This window comes from Rattus norvegicus, chromosome 10 (genome assembly GCF_021556685.1).
Source record: "Rattus norvegicus strain SHRSP/BbbUtx chromosome 10, alternate assembly SHRSP_T2T, whole genome shotgun sequence".
NCBI lineage: Eukaryota > Metazoa > Chordata > Mammalia > Rodentia > Muridae > Rattus > Rattus norvegicus.
Window position 1 is genome coordinate 100470165 of NC_141543.1, and position 22728 is coordinate 100492892.

The window sequence follows — 22728 nt, forward strand, 5'->3', positions numbered from 1 at the left end:
AACCATGGCACATTTGTTGTGGTCGGAGGACGATTTTTTCGATAGTCTGTGGGATCTGGGGACTGGAGTGAAGTCGTCAGCCTAGGTGACAGTTGCCTTTATCCTGCCGGTCCTCCACAAACTTTTAAAAAGTAAGATGCCACATATCGTGGAATCTTTAGACACCATCCCTCCTCTCTGTGTGAAAGACATAGAGGTGGAAGCTTCTAGAAGCACTGAGACGTAAGAACCAGGTGCCAAGTAGCAGCCTTTCCATATATTCTAAGAGGGGAACCGTTCGATCACATTTCTGTTCGTTATGGGCAAGTTCCCTCCCTTCAGGGTTTTAATTAAAGCCATGAAGCCCAGTGTGGGGGTGGGGGTGGGGGTGGGGAGCAGGGGTTGCTGAAGGAGAGACTCTCTGGTGTGAAGTGAGCCGTCCAACATGGTTGACACCCAGGTCTAATGTCTCTCCCGTTCATACCACTAGGGAGGGGATCTGTTGGGAGAATCCGAAACAACAGAAGTAACAGCACAGAGGAAAAAGTCCTAGAAATTTTAAAGCATTGGTGAGGGTTAGATATTTCTCCAACCTCCGAGGGCCCATCTGTTTGTGCAGGTGGGGCAGATTCACCAGCATGGGTCAGGGCTCTGAGGGCCTCCAAGCAAGCCATTGCTCTGCCACCTGCTGCTTTGGTGACCTTTGGCATAGCCTGTCATCGATCTGAGCCTGTTTCCTATATGTAACAGAGCAGCCTTGAAGTACCTCAGGCCCGTCGTGACAAATCAGGCCAGTGTTGTATCAAGTTCCTAGTGTCAACCAAAGCCAGCGTCCTGTCCCCCAGCATCCGCTCCAAGCCTCCCACACCAGCTCACTGGTGGATGACAGGCAGGTAGTGGATTTCCCTGCAGGCCACTCCAAAGACTGACCTGTCATCCCTCAAACCCGAGGGGGGCTCTTTTCCGGGAGGGTGGTCTGAATGGGGTTAGTGGACACCTGCTCTGAGTGCCAGGATGCAGGCATCTGTGTAAACTTGCCCCCGGTCGCATGCCCACCAGGCCTGCCAGGGTGATGAGTGAGGTCATTGCAAGAAATCCCGCCGTTCGGCTAACTTCTAAGTAAAAAGACCCGGGTGGCACAGCCTAGGGCAGAGTTGATTATTGTGGCAGGCCGTCGTGAAGCAAACGCCATGCTTCTGTCAGGACCGGGCCTTCCCAGCCAAGAGAAGATAGGATAGCAAGGAGGACCAGCTGCCCAGACGCAGGAACTTCTGAAGCACAAGACACCCCCCTCCTGGCCTCTGGAGGAACTGCACCCTAAGCTGCAGCCTCTGAGCTCCCAGGCGCAGGACGGCATGACCCAGGCCTGAAAGGGGTCGGTAGATCCTAACTGTTCATCACTGACTGTGATGAGAGTCCCTCCCCAGTGGAATCTGGAGTAAGATAATGTTAGGCTACTAAGCTCGATTGGGGGGGGGGGCGACAAGAGCTTTTGTGTTAGGAAATGAAGACTCCTTGGTCTTCTTCATTCTATGCAGATGAGTGTCCTTCATGTTGGAGCTCTGGAGCTGGCTCCATGGATAGAATTCTTGCTGTGCAATTGTGAGACTCTGAGTTCAAATCCCTAGAACCCACTCAAAGCTGGTGTGGGTCCCAAGAACCCACAAACTCGGGCGTGATACCATGCAACCATAATGCTAGTACTTTTATGGTGCAGTGGGGTCAAGTTTTAGGTGACTCCTAGAAGCACACAAGCATGTTAGCCTGTCATACAGTGTCAGTCAAAAGAGAGGCCCTGTCTCAAGGCGGACTGACACCCAAAATTATCTTCTGACCTCCATTTTTGTACGGAGTATGTATGCATATGCATATGCATGTGAGCCTGTGCACATATACACACACACACACATACAGAGAGCATACAGAGAGAGAGAGAGAGAGAGAGAGAGAGAGAGAGAGAGAGTGTGTGTGTTTCATGTGGACCTGCTTAGCAGAAATCACAAACAAAATAAAGTACTTGGCCCTGAGCTACATCTCACCCACCCCATTTGCAATAGAGTCGGCGCGTCCATGAGGGCACACTTCCTTTCTTCTCTTTCTGAACATAGTTGAATTGTCACATGACTCTTTGCTGAAAATATTAAAGCACAGAGGTCACCCAAACCCAGCTTGAAAGCAGAAGGCACTATTTCGTCTTCGAGCAGCGCATATTTGAAATATTAATGTAAATTCTTTGGTGACAGACTTGCCTTCTTGGCAAAGGCAGATAGAATGTTTGAAGGGAGGTCCCACTTTAATTTTTGACAAGTGTTAGGAAGGATTTGAGAGACCAAAAGAATGAAAGTCAGCTTGCAGGTCAGAGTGAGGAGAGGGGGACAAAGAGACAAGACTGACTTCTGGAAGAAAGTGTCTCCCTTGATTTCTGCCTCTGCTGGGGTCTCTCTCTCTCTCCCTCCCTCTCTCTCTCTCCCTCCCTCTCTCCCTCCTTCCCTCCCTCCCTCTCTCCCTCCCTCCCTCTTTTTTCTTACTGAGGATGAAAGAGTGAAAGGGAGGTTCCTAGGTAAGTCAGGTAACATCCATGCAATGATGTAGGTACCAAAGAGTCCTGCAAGCAGTCCACATTTCAAGGAAAAGGAAGTCATCAGGGTGGGGACATTTGTTGTCATTACTTGGGGTGATGGTTGGTTTTTAAGTGTCAGCTTGACGTAACCTAGAAGTAATTGGGGGGAGGGGGTCATAATTAAGGAACTTTCTTGATAAAGTCCCGCCTGTGGGCATGTCGGTAGGAGACTGTCTTGATTTTTAATTGATATAGGAAGACCAAGCCCACCATGGGCAGCACCATTCCCTAGGTAGGTATGTAAGAGAGGAGAAAGCAAGAAAGCAGAAAACCTCACACATTCATTTCTCTCTGCTTTTGGCTGAAGATGTGATGCAACTAGATACCTCTTGATCCTTCCATTGGCTTCTCTGCTCTGAGAGACAATAACCTGGAATTGTAAGCCAGATCAGCACCTTTCTCTCTTATGCAGCTTTCTGTCTGTGGGTTTTAGCAGAGCAACAGGATTGAAACTAACACCGACTTGAGAAATTCATCCAGCTCCACATCTTCTGGTTCAAGATGTGGTTCACCCTGGAAAACCCACAGGAAACGGTCATCAGACCAAATCAGAACCTAAGGGATTTGGCTGTGACCACATGTTGCCTGAGGGAGTGGAGGAGATGAATGTCTTCAACCAGCATCCCTCAATACCCGTTTGTTCATCAACACCAAGCTCTCATCACCCTGGAGGAAAGAAGGGGAAAGCGAGGTGTTAACAGAGCTTCCACCTGCTTGGTGTAATCATGTGCTTTTCACCCAGCCATTTTATTATCCAAAATAATGACCCTGAGACTTCTTGTATATGAATAAATGCCTACACCAAAAGCTAGAGCTCTGTTCCCTGACTAGCTCATATCTCAATAATTCTGCTATTCTACCTTCTACCACATGACTGGTGTCCTGGTCCTCAGTTTCATGTGACCATCTTCCTCTGTGTCAAGGGCTTGAATCCTCTTCCCATGCAAGTCTCTCTCCCAGAATTCTGCCCCCCCTCCCCCAGCTGAATGCCCCACCTCCTATTTCCTGCCTAAGCTAATAAGCCAACAGCATACTATCGAGAAGTCATGCTTCCATACATTGTGCAAGAGATTCTCTCTACAGCTTAGCACCAAGTTCTCCCACCACCCTTGTCACAGGGGTGGATTTGAGACTTCAGGAGACCAAAGTCCTCTGTTGAGCAGAGGAAGAACCAAAATCTGGCGCAGCGATTCTGGGATTCACGTTGTTTCTCTTTATACAGAAGAGGCAGAACGTGTTCCTCAGGCAACATGGAAGGGAGGAGAGAGGAGGTAGTTCTCGAGCCTGGAAGGGAGCCTGATTTACAGAGTAATGAGCAGCAGGAGACCCTGCGTCAGGCAAGGTAGGAGGCAAGTACTGACACCTGAGGTTGTCTTGGGCTTGTGTGCACCTCCACTCAAGCACAAACATGGTTGTGTCCATGCATACGTGTGCACTTCTGCACACACGCACCTACAACGGGAGGGAGAGGGGGAGAGATGAGTATTTCTCTATCAGAAACATGAAAATCACCCAGCCAAGAAAGACAGGAGACAAAGCACAGAAGCATGACTCTGGGCCAAGGACACTAATGACAAATGAGTTGGACAAGTACCACTTATCCTGGATGATTAAAGAAAATCCTGGAGTGATCCAACATTAAGTCCTGATGCTTCTTAAGCATCTCCCTGCTGATGGTCTAAATTCACTGCCCAAATTCATTCCCATAGCTTCTTCTTAAAACCCATCCATACCTCACATTCCATTGACATGGTGGTTTGAATACGCTTGGCCCATGGAAAGTGGCACTCTTGGGAGGTGTGGCCTTGTTGAAGTGGGTGTGGCCTTGTTGGAGGAAGTGTGTCACTGTGGGACTGGCTTTGAGGGCTCTTAGTGCTCAAACACCACTCTAAGAGGAAGAAAGCCTCCTCCTTGCCTGCATAAATCAGTCTCCTCCTGGTGGCCTTCAGATCAAGATGAAGAGCTCTGGGCTCTTTCAGCACCATTTTTGTCTCCCTTCATGCTGCCATGCTTCCCAACATGATGATAATGGACTGAAGCCCTGAAACTGTAAGCCAACCCCAACTGAATGTTTTCCTTATGAGAAATGCCTTAGTCCTGGTGTCTCTTCATAGCAATGGGAACCCTACTATGACAATCAAGTTTAGCAGTTGAAAGTGTACAGTCCCCAGATTGGAGTGTATCCAGTAGATTGTGAAACTTCTGGTAATTATAGAACTGTTTTGTTTGTTGCTCCACAAAACCACTCTACATTTATCAGTGATCACCCTGCCTCACCACCAACCCTACAGATCTTGGAAGATACTAATCTCCTCTAATCTGGACCTTCCCTATAAATGTAGTTGATTGTGTGACTTCTCAACTTTTCATGATGTTTTTAAGGTTCACCCAAGTGGTAGCATGTAGCATTCGTCAATTTTCAATTCTCTCTCTCTCTCTCTCTCTCTCTCTCTCTCTCTCTCTCTCTCTGTGTGTGTGTGTGTGTGTGTGTGTGTGTGTGTGTGTGTGGTCAGTCTTTGCCTTCCACCTTTTTACCAGAGAGTCTTTTATTTACCATTGTGTATGCCAGTCTAGCTTACAGGCTCATGAACTTTTAGAGGTTCTCCTGTCTCCTGCTCCCTCTCCCCTTGGCAGATTTACCTGCATTCTGGGAATTTAAACCCAGGACCTCACGCTTGAACAGCAAGCACTTTACCCACTGAGTCATCTCCTCAGCCCTCGTTCTTTTCTTAGAACTTAAAAATATTTCGCTATAACACCTAAAAGCTCTAGAACAAAAAGAAGCAAATACACCCAGGAGGAGTAGAAGGCAGGAAATAATCAAACTCAGAGCTGAAATCAACCAAGTAGAAACAAAAAGGACCATAGAAAGAATCAACAGAACCAAAAGTTGGTTCTTTAAGAAAATCAACAAGAGGGGTTGGGGATTTAGCTCAGTGGTAGAGCGCTTGCCTAGGAAGCGCAAGGCCCTGGGTTCGGTCCCCAGCTCCGGAAAAAAAAAAAAAGAAAATCAACAAGATAGATAAACCCTTAGCCAGACTAACGAGAGGACCCAGAGAGTGTGTCCAAATTAACAAAATCAGAAATGAAAAGGGAGACATAACTATAGATTCAGAGGAAATTCAAAAAATCATCAGATCTTACTATAAAAGCCTATATTCAACAAAACTTGAAAATCTGCAGGAAATGGACAATTTCCTAGACAGATACCAGGTACCAAAGTTAAATCAGGAACAGATAAACCAGCTAAACAACCCCATAACTCCTAAGGAAATAGAAGCAGTCATTAAAGGTCTCCCAACCAAAAAGAGCCCAGGTCCAGACGGGTTTAGTGCAGAATTCTATCAGACCTTCATAGAAGACCTCATACCAATATTATCCAAACTATTCCACAAAATTGAAACAGATGGAGCACTACTGAATTCCTTCTATGAAGCCACAATTACTCTTATACCTAAACCACACAAAGACCCAACAAAGAAAGAGAACTTCAGACCAATTTCCCTTATGAATATCGACGCAAAAATACTCAATAAAATTCTGGCAAACCGAATCCAAGAGCACATCAAAACAATCATCCACCATGATCAAGTAGGCTTCATCCCAGGCATGCAGGGATGGTTTAATATACGGAAAACCATCAACGTGATCCATTATATAAACAAACTGAAAGAACAAAACCACATGATCATTTCATTAGATGCTGAGAAAGCATTTGACAAAATTCAACACCCCTTCATGATAAAAGTCCTGGAAAGAATAGGAATTCAAGGCCCATACCTAAACATAGTAAAAGCCATATACAGCAAACCAGTTGCTAACATTAAACTAAATGGAGAGAAACTTGAAGCAATCCCACTAAAATCAGGGACTAGACAAGGCTGCCCACTCTCTCCCTACTTATTCAATATAGTTCTTGAAGTTCTAGCCAGAGCAATCAGACAACAAAAGGAGGTCAAGGGGATACAGATCGGAAAAGAAGAAGTCAAAATATCACTATTTGCAGATGATATGGTAGTATATTTAAGTGATCCCAAAAGTTCCACCAGAGAACTACTAAAGCTGATAAACAACTTCAGCAAAGTGGCTGGGTATAAGATTAACTCAAATAAATCAGTAGCCTTCCTCTACACAAAAGAGAAACAAGCCGAGAAAGAAATTAGGGAAACAACACCCTTCATAATAGACCCAAATAATATAAAGTACCTCGGTGTGACTTTAACCAAGCAAGTAAAAGATCTGTACAATAAGAACTTCAAGACTCTGAAGAAAGAAATTGAAGAAGACCTCAGAAGATGGAAAGATCTCCCATGCTCGTGGATTGGCAGGATTAATATAGTAAAAATGGCCATTACCAAAAGCGATCTACAGATTCAATGCAATCCCCATCAAAATACCAATCCAATTCTTCAAAGAGTTGACAGAACAATTTGCAAATTCATCTGAAATAACAAAAAACTCAGGATAGCTAAAACTATCCTCAACAATAAAAGGACTTCAGGGGGAATCACTATCCCTGAACTCAAGCAGTATTACAGAGCAATAGTGATAAAAACTGCATGGTATTGGTACAGAGACAGACAGATAGACCAATGGAACAGAATTGAAGACCCAGAAATGAACCCACACACCTATGGGCACTTGATTTTTGACAAAGGAGCCAAAACCATCCAATGGAAAAAAGATAGCATTTTCAGCAAATGGTGCTGGTTCAACTGGAGGTCAACATGTAGAAGAATGCAGATCGATCCATGCTTATCACCCTGTACAAAGCTTAAGTCCAAGTGGATCAAGGACCTCCACATCAAACCAGACACACTCAAACTAATAGAAGAAAAACTAGGGCAGCATCTCGAACACATGGGCACTGGAAAAAATTTCCTGAACAAAACACCAATGGCTTATGTTCTAAGATCAAGAATCGACAAATGGGATCTCATAAAACTGCAAAGCTTCTGTAAGGCAAAGGACACTGTGGTTAGGACAAAACGGCAACCAACAGATTGGGAAAAGATCTTTACCAATCCTACAACAGATAGAGGCCTTATATCCAAAATATACAAAGAACTCAAGAAGTTAGACTGCAGGGAGACAAATAACCCTATTAAAAATGGGGCTCAGAGCTAAACAAAGAATTCACAGCTGAGGAATGCCGAATGGCTGAGAAACACCTAAAGAAATGTTCAACATCTTTAGTCATAAGGGAAATGCAAATCAAAACAACCCTGAGATTTCACCTCACACCAGTGAGAATGGCTAAGATCAAAAACTCAGGTGACAGCAGATGCTGGCAAGGATGTGGAGAAAGAGGAACACTCCTCCATTGTTGGTGGGATTGCAGACTGGTACAACCATTCTGGAAATCAGTCTGGAGGTTCCTCAGAAAATTGGACATTGAACTGCCTGAGGATTCAGCTATATCTCTCTTGGGTATATACCCAAAAGATGCCCCAACATATAAAAAAGACACGTGCTCCACTATGTTCATAGCAGCCTTATTTATAATAGCCAGAAGCTGGAAAGAACCCAGATGCCCTTCAACAGAGGAATGGATACAGAAAATGTGGTACATCTACACAATGGAATATTACTCAGCTATCAAAAACAATGACTTTATGAAATTCGTAGGCAAATGGTTGGAACTGGAAAATATCATCCTGAGTGAGGTAACCCAATCACAGAAAAACACACATGGTATGCACTCATTGATAAGTGGCTATTAGCCCAAATGCTTGAATTACCCTAGATGCCTAGAACAAAAGAAACTCAAGACGGATGATCAAAATGTGAATGCTTCACTCCTTCTTTAAAAGGGGAACAAGAATACCCTTGGCAGGGAATAGAGAGGCAAACATTAAAACAGACACAGAAGGAACACCCATTCAGAGCCTGCCCCACATGTGGCCCATACATATACAGCCACCCAATTAGACAAGATGGATGAAGCAAAGAAGTGCAGACTGACAGGAGCCGGATGTAGATCACTCCTGAGAGACACAGCCAGAATACAGCAAACACAGAGGTGAATGCCAGCAGCAAACCACTGAACTGAGAATAGGACCCCCATTGAAGGAATCAGAGAAAGAAGTGGAAGAGCTTGAAGGGGCTCGAGACCCCATATGTACAACAATGCCAAGCAACCAGAGCTTCCAGGGACTAAGCCACTACCTAAAGACTATACATGGACTGACCCTGGACTCTGACCTCATAGGTAGCAATGAATATCCTAGTAAGAGCACCAGTGGAAGGGGAAGCCCTGGGTCCTGCTAAGACTGAACCCCCAGTGAACTAGACTGGTGGGGGGAGGGCGGCAATGGGGGGAGGGTTGGGAGGGGAACACCGATAAGAAAGGGGAGGGGGGAGGGGGATGTTTGCCCGGAAACCGGGAAAGGGAATAACACTCGAAATGTATATAAGAAATACTCAAGTTAATAAAAAAAATTTTTTTCGCTATAGATAATACACTACACCTTGTTAATTCCTCAGTTGGCGGATGTTTGAAATTCAATTGTCCTTCAAGGCAACGGTCTCGCAGAGGCTAATGAAAGCCAACAGGGCTCTGATTCACAGTGACAGGCGAAGGGTGTGAGTGGCTTCATGTGAATCAGCACCATGGGGAGCATTTTGTACCCGTCTGTCTTCATTAGTTAAGCATTACAACAGTTCTCAAGGACAGGTAGATATTGTAACAAAATGAAAGCATACTTTGAAGAATTATTAAATTCAAAGTAGTGTGTGTGTGTGTGTGTGTGTGTGTGTGTGTGTGTGTGTGTATCTGTGCGAAAGGTGAAGAGAAAGAAAGGCATCTGATGTAATCATGGGGCAATGGTTTGACATGAACCAAACCTTCAGACAGAGTTGCTCTATGCTTCATGGTGGTCAGCGCTCAGCTCTTCTGCAATCAAGTAGTCCTGCCGTGGCTCCCTTAGGAACTTCCTCATGCAGCCGGTTAGCCCCGTTCCATGCTCACGGATCCCCAGAAATGAAGGAACAACCTCCACTCTTCTCCTAGCTTCCTTTCTACCGCTGTGATAAAAGACCCAAACAAAAGCAAGTTAGAGGAGAAAGGGTTTATTTGGCTGACAACCCCAGGTTACAGTTCATCCTAGCAGGAAGTCAAGGCAGCGGGAACTCGAAGGGGCCAGATACATTACATCCACAGTCAGTATGAGAGTGCAATTAATTCATTCATACAGGTTTACGAGTGCTCACCCCCATTTCTCCATTCTCATACGGTCCATGATACCTTGCCTAGGGAATGTGCCACCAACAGTGGGCAGGTCTTCCCATCCCCCAAGAGCACAGTCAAGATAATCCCTCAAAGACATGGCCACAGGCCAACACAATCTATACAATCCCTCATTGAAAATTTCTTTCCACGAGATTATAGCATGTTAAGCTGACAGTCAAAACTGACCATCGCGGCTCCTACCTCTCTTGAATTGTAACCATGCAGAATGGAAACATTAACACTTTGAAATGTCGTCTACTTTAGTAGCTGTGTTTGTAGCAACTTTTTTGCCATAAAGTTTTTTAAAGGTACCTATGCATGTTTGCATACGTAGAGGCTCACATATGCGTAGAAGCCAGAGGTTGACATCAGGTATCTCCCTAGATTTTCCCACTTCATTCACTGAGGCAAGGTCCTTCAGTTGAAGCTGGAGCTAACGGACACAGCTAGTCTGCTTAGCCCATTTGCTCAGGAGATCCCCATCTCCAGCTCCTGAGAGTTAGGTTTACAGTAGGCCACCATGCCCACTTGGGAGTTCTGCGGACCTGAGCTCCTATCTTAATCCTTGCCCAACAAGCACTTTAACCACCGAGTCATTTCCCCAGCTCTTACCACAAACTTTTCATCAGAACTACAAAACAAGAAAAAAAAAATCATTTTCCACAACTTAGTGGACAAAGGATGAGTTGCCTGACACTTCCTGTTAGACATCTTAGGAAACAGGCAGGGCTGGCTGATGAGGCCCAGGAATGAGTACCGTCAGTATCTCAGATCCCAGACTCCATAGCCACCTTGGTCATGTGGAATCAGGAAGCAAATACCTGTACCCTCAGCCCCAGTTGCAAACCACATCCTATACAAAGACCTGGCAAGGCAGCTGGTGACAACAACCACCAAAAAAAGAAGAAGAAGAAAAAAAAAGCTAAGCAGGTGAATTGGCCTTGAGTGCTTCCTGATTTGATGAGCCTCAAAGGGGTTTGATCACCAAACCTAGGCTTTGAAAGTAGGTGTGTTATGGGAGTGTGCATGTTTTAAGAGAGAAAGGAAAGGGGGTTGGGGATTTAGCTCAGCGGTAGAGCCCTGGGTTGGGTCCCCAGCTCCGAAAAAAAAAGAAAAGAAAAAAAGAAGAAGAAGAAAAGAAAGAAAGGAAAGGAATAAGGGTTGGTATGGAAACACCCCCACACATGCGGGGGGGAGAGAGACAGAGAGAGACAGAGAGACAGAGACAGACACAGAGACACAAAGAGAGACAGACAGAGACAAAGACACGGAGAGAGACAGAGACACAGAGACACAGAAAGAGAATGCCTATGGCAGAATACAGGCATTTCATATCCCTCATTTGTAGCTGGTATCTTCGGGGTAAAAAGTGCCCAGGGTCCTCCCCTACCTCATTTCCTTCATCCGCCCCCCTTCCTCTCTCTCCCCTTTCCCACCGCTTTGCTTCCCCTGTGAACCCCCTGAGCCCACCTGGCCTGGGTCCCGCCCCTGCAGTCTGGGCCTACAGCTGCCTGCCGAGCTGAGAGGGCTGACTCCATCCCATGTCACCCCCTGGGCAGTTCCTTGGCAGAGATTTGAAACATTTCTATTTAAATGACATTTGAACAAACGCAGAGGGCTCAGTTGCACTTCAATCAGATTCCGTGGGATCCAGTTGGGAGCCTGGTCCCCGTGGACAGTGTGCAGGGAGTTCCCTGTGTTTTCTGATTTGAATTGCTTTGTTCTCCTTCCAGCGAGGGGGAAAGAGGGGGATACATTTGGCCGAAAATGAAACATTTCCCTTTTAAGTCAAAAACTTGAACGTGGCTTGGAGGAGAGAGTTTAAACTCCATAATCCCTGGTCCTGAGCAGAGCAGAAACATGCCTGCCATTTCCTCTCTGGAAAGGGGAAGCCGGGGAAACGGCTACTGGATAGAGCAGCCCAGAGCCCACTGAGAGGGTGCATTTCACATGCTCAGGGGACAGCGCTCAGAAGTAGCATCCTGCGAAGTAGGATGGACCCAGTTCCTTTGGAAGTCCACACACTGTCTTTGAACTTCTGGGAAAGGGAAGAGAGGAAAAAAAGAAAGGAAGCAGGCGAGGAAAGGAGGATAAAAAAGGAGAGGAAGGGAGGAAGAGGGAAAGGACAGAGACAGGGAAGGAAGCGAGGAAAGGGCGGAAGGTGGACCAAATCACCTCATTGTCTTATGACGCACTATGATGGAAAAAGAGCTTGAATGAAACGTTTGGATCCCTGTGGTTTGAGGTGATTTGGTCCATCCTGGTGGGAAGTCATGGCTGCAGAAGCATTTGGCAGCTGGTCACATCGCCTCTGTGGAGAGCAGAATTCTGGTACTCATTTTGCTTTCTTGTGTTTATGCTTTTATAAAGTCCAGGGATCCCAGCCTATGAGGTAGGGCCGCACACATCTGGGCTCCGATGTACCTCTTCAGTTAAACCTCTCTGAAAACGCTCTCACGGGCGCGCATAAAGCTGTGTCTCCTAGGTAACTCTAAATCCACCCGAATCGTTGAAGATCAGCTGTTGAGAAAGAAAAAACGCAGGCAGGTGTCCTGCGCCCTTTCTCCTTTCTCCCATTTGCCACACCTGGATGAACACTCACAATGCCAATTACCACACAAGCTCCTTCCGATCTTAACTGGACCGGATGCCTGTACCTGTGGTTTCCGCCCAGTATCTTCTTCGGTCCAGACCCATCAGCCACCTCGGCACTGGTGAAACCGTCACCACAGGAAGGAAAAGAATGGCAGGTCTTTAAGGAAATCCCCAAGTCTGGATTTCGGGAGGAAATTGAACCAGACAACCCTCTGGGTGTTACCCTATTTTGAAAATTGTGTAAATCATCAAGTAATGGGGTTCAAAGGAGCGTTCAACTTAAGAACTCAGTTGGATTTCATCACTTTGCAAGCAATACAGAGGGCACTTGGATGAACCCCATCTTCTAGAGAGAAAAGTGCCTTTTCAATTTGACCTGTGGCCCAGGTCAAACTCTCTCAGGCAGCCTTATACTTAGCCCTTAAACTCAGGAAATTTGTAATTAACAGGCATTTGGATGGATGGATGGATGGGTGGATGGATGGATGGATGGATGGATGGATGGATGGATGGATGGATGGAAAAAACATTATCCAACTTGACAAGTATTTTCTATCCTTCCCAGCATCCAAATCTGCTGTTCCTCCCTCTCCCTCCCCATTCCCATGTTGAAACTATCCACCAGTGTGCATTAGTTGTCAGGACCTTTGGGAAATGTTTGGATCCTGAGTGTAGAGGCCTGGGGAACCTTCAAACAGCCCTGCCCCTTCCACCTCAACCATCGGAGGACAAACTTGAAAGCGCTGTCCACAAAGCGGAAAGTAGGGTTACCACACACCAAATCTGCTGGGGCTGTGATTTTGGACTGTAGCTTCCAGAACTGTGAGACATAATGATATTCACAAGCCACATGGTTTGCAGTATTTTCTTGCAGCAGCGGGAGAGGGACTGAGACAATGGAATGATAAAATGTATAAGAATTAACTTTCAGAAACAAAGCAGAACCAACCCAGGATGCCTCATCTCAAGTCTCGCTAAGCCAGAGCTCCCTTTCTTCAGGGTTCACTCCATGTACTCAGAGGAGGGACACTCGAGGATTTTCATGTACTCAAAACCTTGAAAATATTCCTGGGAGAAGATTGCAACTTCTGATCAACTGTCTTCACATTAATGTTTATGTGGGCAGCGTGCTTATTACCCAGAATGCTTTGGGTTATAGGAGATAACTCAGCCTTGCTGAAGCCACACGAATTTATCAGTGTACATAACCCAAAAGCCCTGGGATCAGTTTGCCTCCTGTATAGCTGAAATCAGTCAATGAGCATCACAGTCAGATGCTTACTCTCACAGGTGGGGAGAAAAGAAGAAGATGTGTTTGACCGGTGCACAGTGTTTGCATATATAGAAATATTCCACCAAAACAGAATAATACACACAACTAATGCATGATAATAAATAATTGAAGAGCAAACTCTGAGGGCTGGACAGACAGCTCATCCGGTAAAGACGCTACCTGCTCGGCCAGGAGAATTGGGTCTGATTCTCAGCACTCAAAAACAATGGCCACAGTTGTCTATAACTCCAGCCCCCAATCCCCTCTGTATTCTGACATCCTTGAGCACTGGACCGCTAAGGACTACACAGATATACATGCAGATAAAACACCCATACAGGTGAAACAGAATTCACTTTCTTTTTAAAGTTAAAGAGCAAATTCACTCTTCTCCACTCAAGAAGGATTGCTTAAACAGGTGACTTTGAAAAGATTCTTCGTAGCAAATAGCACAGAGCCTTTTAGTCCTTTCAGCCAATGACCAGGGAGAAAAGTATAGATGTCTTTCTCAGCAGTTCTCTGCCTCATGATTGATCCTAAAAGCCTGGATTGTGCCAGGTGCCCACTTCTGAGCCAATCGCTACAGGGAGAAAATTGGAAGGAGTATTCTGATTGGTCGGATCAGATCAATGGGGATGGTTGATTAAGAATGAACAAGGAGTAATTCTAAAGATCAGAAAGAGAAGATGCTACATCCAGAAGGAAAAATATGGGGTGGGGAGTGGACAAAAATGCCTTCTGGCTACTACAGTCACGTAGCTGTTCTGCCACAGACCACATATGTTTCTCTCCACTTCTCCTTGGGTATGCTTGCCTTCATAAAAACTGTAAGTAGGTAGGAATACTTTAACTGAAGATGGTTGGGAATCTAAGTCAATGGTAAGGCGATTGCTTGGCATACATGTCTGTGGCTTTGGGTTCAAATGCACACACACCATCTACCAGGAAGGTGAAAAATCCTACACACTGAAAATTGGCAGAGGAAGTTAACACAGATGGATGGAAAAACAATCCATGTTGACAGACTGGAAAACGTAGTATCGTGACAATGGCCACACTGACACCTAAAGTGATCTCTAGATTCAGTGCACTCTTTGTCCAGAACTCCAATGGCATTTTCCATAAAAATAGGGGAGAAAAGCAATCATAGAATTTGATTATAATCCCAAAACTCCTGACTGGTCAGAGAAATCTGGATGGAAAAAGAATAAAGCTGGTAGTATCACTCTCTCTCATCTCAGAGGCAGTACAAAACTACAGAATAGAACTACAGTAAGCCGAGAGCACACTTAGTCGGCCCCCACCACTAGGTGAAAGGCCCTGCTGCTGAGGAAGACACAGTTTGCTTGGAGGACATAGTGAAATCAAGCTCAAACTGCCCTGAAAAAGTCCTCTCTTCTGGTCAGCTTTCACGGAGCCAGAAGGGGCTATGCAGCCTGGTGGGGGAGCTGCCAGGTCTTTCTTACGCAGAGGTGGACTGTTCCAGGTCGCTTTCTGCTGTTGCAGTAAACTCTGGGATCAAGAGCACGCTGGACAGGAAAGGGTTCATCTCTGTTTACAGGTTACAGCCCATCACTGAGGGAAGCCTGGGCAGGAACCTAGAGGCAGAAACTATGGCTTTAGAGAAGGAAGAATTTAATTTTGCCTTACAGAAGAGCCGTGGGGCGAGGGGCAGGGGGCAGGAGCCCGGGATAGGGGGCAGAAAGAATGCAGGAACAGAGGATAGGGAAGAGCAGCTGTGGTTACCTGCACAAGAACTGCACAAGATCAAGCCATCAACATTCAGAGTGATGGGGGAGGGGCGCTTGAGACTGACCTCCACCTGAGGAGATGTGGGCACCTGAGGAAGGGAGAATAAGAGTGAGTTAGGTAGGAGAATAAACCCTGGTTGGTTGTTGGTACCCTGGTAGATGATCCTGTATCCATGTGTATGTGGGCAACAGGAACTGGATTCTGTGAGTTAGAAAGAAACAAAGAAACAAAGGAAGAAACAAAGAAACAAAGGGAAGGCATGAAGGTAGGAGGCATCTAGAGGGAGTGGGACAGGGTGGACGTGGATATGATCAAGATACACCACTACATGGAGGAAATTGTTAAAGAATAAATTAAAAGTAACAGTGATATTAGCATAGAAAAAGATTAGTAAACTAACCAAACAGAAGAGGGACACGGGAAAATCACACATATGTGGTTAATTGGGCTTTTCTTCATTGGTTTTCATAGGTTTCTTGTTTTTGTTTTGGGGGTTTTGGGGTTTTTTGTTGTTTTTCGTTTTTTGTAGTTGTTGTTTTGTTTTGTTTTGTTTTGTTTTGTTTTTGAGATGGCAGCACCGAGGTTTATTGGAGCGTCCTAATATAGACGCTGGGGCTTGTCCATGGTGCTCTTGATGTACAGAGCCCGGTCGATCTGCCAGTTTTTCTTGAGTAAGGACACCAAGAAGTTGACAACCAGGTGGATGTTGTAGACTAGCTCATCATCAGTCATCTTCACGTGGCCAACGGCAACGGCCAGACACAGCACCTTCTTCACCTGGAACTTGATTGTGGATTTCACCTCATCCACTTTGGCCACCATGTTTTCATTGTGTGTCAGCAGGGAGGGGAACTTGCCTGCCTGGTTTAGGCCTGGACCCAGGATATGTGGGATTTGCTTGATCAGAGACTCGGAGGCCAAAAAGGCATCGTACTTCTTGGCCAGCTTTTTGACCAACTTCTTGTTCTTGTTAAGCTTCTTGAGCGCCTCGATGTCCATGTGGGGGATATCCACGGCCTTGGCTTCGTCACAGTGCTGCTGGTCCCCCAGGACACACACCGAGAACTTGGGGCGAGGGGTGGACTTAAGCCTGACGGTGCCCGAGAAGCGTTTGTCCTTCTGAGGGTCGTAGTTCTTCAGGCTGATCTGCAGCTCCACCGTCTCCAGAAACTTGCGGCGCTTACGCTAGTTCCCTGCAGGACTTCCCGCACTGCCTCGTGGAGGGTGTTGCGTGAAACTTTGCTGCTCATGGCTGCCGCTGCGGGAACCGGAAAAGAAGCGGGGTTTTGGTTTTTGTTTTGTTTGTTTGTTTGTTTTTGAAACAGGATCTTACACTATAACTCAAACTGATCTGGCTCTCACTCTGTAGCCCAGGTTGTCCTTGAACTCATGATGATACTCCTGCTTCAGCCTCCCAGTTGATTTTTTGACAGGTTTGCCAAGGACATACAGTGAGAAAGGACAATGTGCTGGGAACGTGGATATACAGGTGCATGGCTCTTGCTGAAATAAAGGCTTACAGAGAAATTGAAAGGTGTAACAGATGAAGAGGGGGGGCAGTCATGGAGAGAGACAGAGAGAAGACTTTTCAGAGACTGTGGGAGCCCCTACGTGGCAACATCTGGCCAGAGGGAGGAAAGTAGCAGAAATCTGACCCCAGAAATCTTCAGCTCAGAGGTAGCAATGCAGCCACCCCTTTTCTGGATGAAGGAGCTGCTGTTGAAACACCTGGCAAATGGGAGGATGTCGTGATTCTCGTGAGCCCTGGCTGGGACAGCTGAGATACCTCCCGTCTCTCCAGATTGCCTTTATGCCCCTCTATCAAACTCCCTTAACTGTGGTAGTCAGAACATACCTCATCTCCATACTACTCGAAAGGACCTGTTATGATTTTCATTTTCATCCCCTCTAGCGTGTGCAGGCTTAGGCAGGTCCTAGATCAGAGGAAGTCAATGTAGACATATTGTACCTTAGCAAAAATGGGTAACTGCGATATTTTAATTGGGGAGAGGAAGAGGGCTGGAGAGATGGCTTGGCACCAAGAGCACTGACTCTTCTAAAGGACCCAGAATTTGATTCCCAGCACTCACCCAAATTGCCTGTAATTAAAGTTCCAGGGGATCCAAAACGCTCTTCTGACTTCCAAGGATACTGAATGCAACTGGTGCTCAGGCGTACGACCCACAAAGGACCCACACACCCAAAGTCATAATTTTATTTTTTTGTTGTGTATCTGTGTGATATGAGAGTATATGCACCAGGGCATGCTGTGCAAGTCATGGGACAACTTTGTGGAGTGGCTTCCAGCAATCAAACCCAGGTTGTCAGGCTTGAACTGCCAGATGTCATTTTTACTCACGGATCCCAGCACTCAGGAGGCAGAGGCAGGTGGATCTCTGTGAGTTTGAGGCCAGCCTGGTTTACACTGAGGGTTCCAGGCCAGCCAGGGATACACAGTGAAACTCTGACTGAAAATTTAAAAATAGTACTGTCTACAAAAGACTTGCATAGGACTTCATAAAAAGAGAATGTCCATGTGGCCAATAACCATAGCATAAAAGAATTTACGTGTTGAAATTCCTTAAAAATAATACCAAGGGGCCAAAATAGAATAGAAACCCACACACTCCTAGCTTGGTCCGATACTTTACAAAACCTTTTGATAATAACGAATCATGTAGAACGTGTACCCCACAATGGAGCACTCCGTTCCTCAGAAGAAATGAACAGATCCGTTCCCTAGGCAACATGAAAGGGGAGGGGAGGTAGATGGATAACGGAATTTGTAAATTCTATTTTCTGTACTCACCATACACAACATGTATCCTACTCAATGGAATATTGCATTCTACTCTGACGTGTTTAAGTGTGTGCAGATGACAGATCGATAATAGACAGATAGAAGACAGACCAATATGTGCTCAATGAGCATGAGTCCACACCCTATGTAGATATCATGACTAGATCTCAGTAGCATACCTTGTGACCCGTTTAGACACTGTTCAAGAAGTCTCATCTACATAAAATTCAAAAAGATATCAAACTAATCTGAAGTATTAGACCACAGGGTCATGGCTACTCTTGTTAAAGGGAACATCACTGGGTCAAGACCCAAGAGAGTTTCTGGGTGTCTCAGAAGGCTTGCTTGTAGAGCCGGGAGCCCCTCCTCACACAAGTGAGTCCTCTTTGTGAAGGATCCACCAAGCTGTACCCCGGTTGCTCTATGCACTTTTTTTTTTATTTATGTCAGACTTCAATGACAATGTACCTTTCAAACCCTACTGCCTGTTCAGAAAGTACACGGAGCAGATCAATGCCTCTGTGATTCATGTGCCTTTGCCTTTTAATAACAGTTCCGCTCTTTCAGAAAACGGCCCTTTCATTGTGACATCAATGTCATCCATCAAGCACGTCTGCCTTTCTCACTGCACAGACAGCTGTGGCCTCCGGCCCCACGCTGACCAGCCCTTTGTGTGCCTTCTGCTGTTTATCGTCGGGGCCAGCGCGGCTCAGCACTTTTGCTCAGTCGCAGCCTCTAACCCCTTCCCCGGACGCTACAGCTAGTTTCACGTTTAGCAGATAAAGTTCCGCTGATAGACAGTGGATGAAAGGGAAAGATCACAGGCCTCCCAATCTCGTGCCTCCTGACTCTCGCCACCCTGAAACAGTTGTTTGACGTTTCCGAGCCTCTGACTTCTTATCTACAGAATACAGTAATGGCAGACAGCGCCCACCCCCATCTGAAGAGCCCTTAATAAACACGAGTTAGCATTGTTACTCTGACTTCGCCGTGGATGAAGTAGGAAGAGGAGAAAGACTTTAAATTAGCTTGTTTCTCCAAACTTCGAATTTAATGTTTTTATTGGGGAAAAAATAAAATGCACGTTAAAAAACAAAAACAACAAAAAATAACCCAAGAGCTGGAGATCACTCAGCTAATTAAGGGTTTGCGTTGCAAGCATAGAGATCTGAGTCCAGTCCCTAGAACCCTTATAAACCACTGAGTAGGGTGGGACACAGTCCTAACCTCAGGGAAGTGGAGAGATCTGTGGAGTGCCCTGGGCAGCCACACCGGCCTAAGTGATGAGCTTCGAGGCAGTGAGAGAGACCTTGCCTCAAAAAAGGTAGACGGAAGCTGGAGAGATGGTTCAGCAGTGAAGAAAACCTGCTGCTCTTCCATAGGACTGAGGTTTGGTTGTGAGCACCCACAAGGTGGCTCACAACATAAATGACACTCTATCCTCTGTAAGTACCAGGTATATATATAATGGACAACATTCCTGATCATAACAACCCAACTTTGTCCTCTAACCTCCAAACATATTTGCATTCACACCTTCATGTGCACCTACATGTATACGAATTTGCATGTACACACACACACACACACACACACACACACACACCACTAATCACTGTTTTTTGTTTTGTTTTGGTTTTTTTTTTTTTTGCATGTATGTATGTGGCTGGAGAATAAAGCCTGGAGAAAAGTCTGCATTAGTAGTAATACATGGAAGAATCCAGCTAGTAGAGAAACACTAGATGCCCTTCCCCACCTGAGTTTCTTAGAACGAACAGAGAGAGCATGGCCAGAAAAGTATATGCTATACAAACAAGGGAAAGGTGGGTACTATGTCAGTGTCCTATAGCTGGTCGTGTGGTTCATGGCCCAGTGCCTCTGGGGATTTCCTTCTCACCTACTAGCCCACCCCCCTCCTCAGAGTGCTTTCCCTTTTCTAATAAGCTGCCTCACTTTCCATTCCTAGCCGTGGCTCCCTGGGGCAATTCTTTGCTGTGAGACACAAGAACCTGGATACATCAACAACTGCCCCAGGACTCACATCATACCAATGACAAATATCTATGTGTGGTGTGCACATATGAATGTGTGCATTTGCACACGGAGGGGCACACCTACACATATGTGCAGGTGCATCTCAAGGTCCCAGGTTGACATCAGGAGTCTTCTGTCGTACTGCACCTATCCATTGAGGCAGGTTTCTCAGTTGAACCAGAGCTCACTCGTAATGGTTGATTTAGCTAGATGGCTTGCTCTGAGGATTCTCTGCCTCTGCCTTCGAAGCAGCAGAATTATAGGCCACTGACACACACACACAAGCACACACACACACACACACACACACACACACTCACACACGGCACTTGTGTGGGTGCCTGGGAGCCAAACCCAGGTCCTCGCGCCTGCTTAGGGAGGACCTTACCCACTGAGGCACACTGCTATCATAAAGCTGGAAGGCCTATGCTTTCCATCCCAGAATGCACTATGGATCCATCCCTGCGTCATCATAGAATCCTTATCGACGGCACATCGTGACATTCTATAGAGGCAGTGCTTATCTTTCTGTTATTTCTCAGTGTTGGAGAAATAGCTTGATCCCAAACCTCAATGGCTATAAACAACACGGCAGCAAGTAGCATCCCCAGACATGGCCTGCTCAAGTGGTTCAGACGCTCACAGCGCTTCAGTCTGAAAGAACTAAATGAGATTATATAATGTGTGCAGAAAAGACATAACTGTCTAAGGATGCTGGGGACAACTAAGATGGAGAAGAAAAATAATAGAACGTGCTTTATTTTGTTCTTGAGACAGAATTAGCCCAGGTTCTCCTTCAATTCACCATGTAGCCGAGACTAGTTTTGATCAAATTCTTACTCCTACTCCCTCTACAATAGGAATGGACCACCGTGCCCAGCCGACGGCAGAACGTCTTTTAAATACACGTATGTCTCCTTTGAGGTTCAGGTTTATACTTTGCAAATTTCTAGTTATATTTGGTAGATAATTTGCTTTGCCCTCAGAACCCTTGTCAGCCTGCCCAGATGCCGTCTGCAGGCTGACACACCGTCTCCCAGCTGCTGTGAGTATTGACTGCAAAAGACCCAGAGCAGCCCCAACTGTTGTCTGCAAAACTGTCATTGGCGTAAGGAACCAGTTAGGCTGGATCTGTCTGAAATGTCAGTACCCACCACCACCGTCATAGCCACGGCCCCCAGACAGTTGTTATAGAATACACAAGACAGCAGCTTCCTTGCCCTAACGGGACCACCATTCATATTGCAAAGCTCCCCTGCAGAAGGGCAAGAAAAACTTGGCTTCAGCAGGGGTCTCCCTTCATCATCCTCTTCCTTCGTGTTTATACAAGTTTCTTGCCCAGAGTTTCTCAAACCACTTGCATGAGAATCCATGATTTGAGTGAACCCCATCCTCAGAATAATTCCTGAGGAAGTGTGTGAGGTTAAAACAATGGCCCTCCCTCCTGTCAGGCAGCACTGCCCAGCAGCACAGGATGGGGAGTGGAGGGGTGGGGCTGTGGGGGAGGGAGATGCTATCGAGACGGGGCTGTCCATCTCATAACTTCCTGCTTAAAATACCCCAAGTGGATATGCATCAGATTCCCTCGTCCAGCCAAACGGGCTTGCAAGCCACTTAATGGCCAACAGTGAGCCAACACCGAAAGGAGAACATGATGTTCCATGACCCTGCACAGAGAGAGGCCAAGCAAGCCACCTAAACAGAACCCAAGGAAGCCAAGGTGCTTCGCAGGGCTGACAGGCTAATGGCAAACAGAGATATCATCAGGACAAAGTTCAAAGCAGGGCCAAGGTGAAAAGTGAACTGTCTGACCTGGGTTCATAGGCATCAGTCGGACAAGGACACGCAGTGATCCGAGAGCCACCTGATGCTCGCCCAGTAAAAATAATAATAATCGAAACACCTGGTACCGCCTTCGGGTGGATAAGCCAATGTCTTTAATCTCTTCCTTCCTTTCTTTCCCTCTTTTCCCCTTGATGACTGAAGTACCCACTCTGTGGGGCCTTCTGCTAGAGCCACACTGGTAATACTGACAAGACTTTGATGTCCCCCTCATTCAACAGAATGTTGTTTAGTTCAAAGTGAGGAACAGAGGCAATTCTTTGCTTTTAAATTATTAGCTCCCTAAGTCTTCTGTAATGATATAGTTTGACTGGAGTGCGCAGTTTATTAACTACATAAAGACGACATTATCAGAGCGGAGAAAGGCCGCTGCGAGTTTTGCCTTTCAGCCTAGCAGCAGGGGTTCCTGATACTTTGATCTCCGTCAATGCTAAATGTCTTTGTGAGATAGAAGGAGCGGGCTGAAATTATCTTTGGCAGGGCGGTAGCATCATTATTCAAGCCCTTTTCCTTATGAATTAAAGTGTTCTTCAACTTCTACCCCACTTGCGGGCTTGGGTGGGTTTTTACCCCCCCCCATTGTTGTTTTTCTAGTCAGGAAA

At 46.0% G+C, this 22728-nt stretch overlaps 1 long non-coding RNA gene and 1 pseudogene across 2 annotated transcripts; both read right to left on the reverse strand.

The window, feature by feature from the left end:
* Positions 1-2249: 2249 nt before the first annotated feature.
* LOC102550454 (uncharacterized) lies at positions 2250-12449 on the reverse strand. 2 transcript variants are annotated; one of them, XR_015631316.1, is made up of 3 exons: positions 12006-12449; positions 9446-9625; positions 2250-3265 (listed from the first exon to the last, which is right to left on the reverse strand). It is a non-coding gene; the product is annotated as an uncharacterized LOC102550454 (long non-coding RNA). The 2 variants fall into 2 exon arrangements; XR_015631315.1 differs by lacking the exon at positions 2250-3265 and adding an exon at positions 3790-4051 and having other exon boundaries at positions 12006-12274.
* A 3598-nt stretch (positions 12450-16047) lies between these two features.
* Positions 16048-16566, reverse strand: Rpl10a-ps5 (ribosomal protein L10A, pseudogene 5; annotated as a pseudogene).
* Between the last annotated feature and the right edge of the window lie 6162 nt (positions 16567-22728).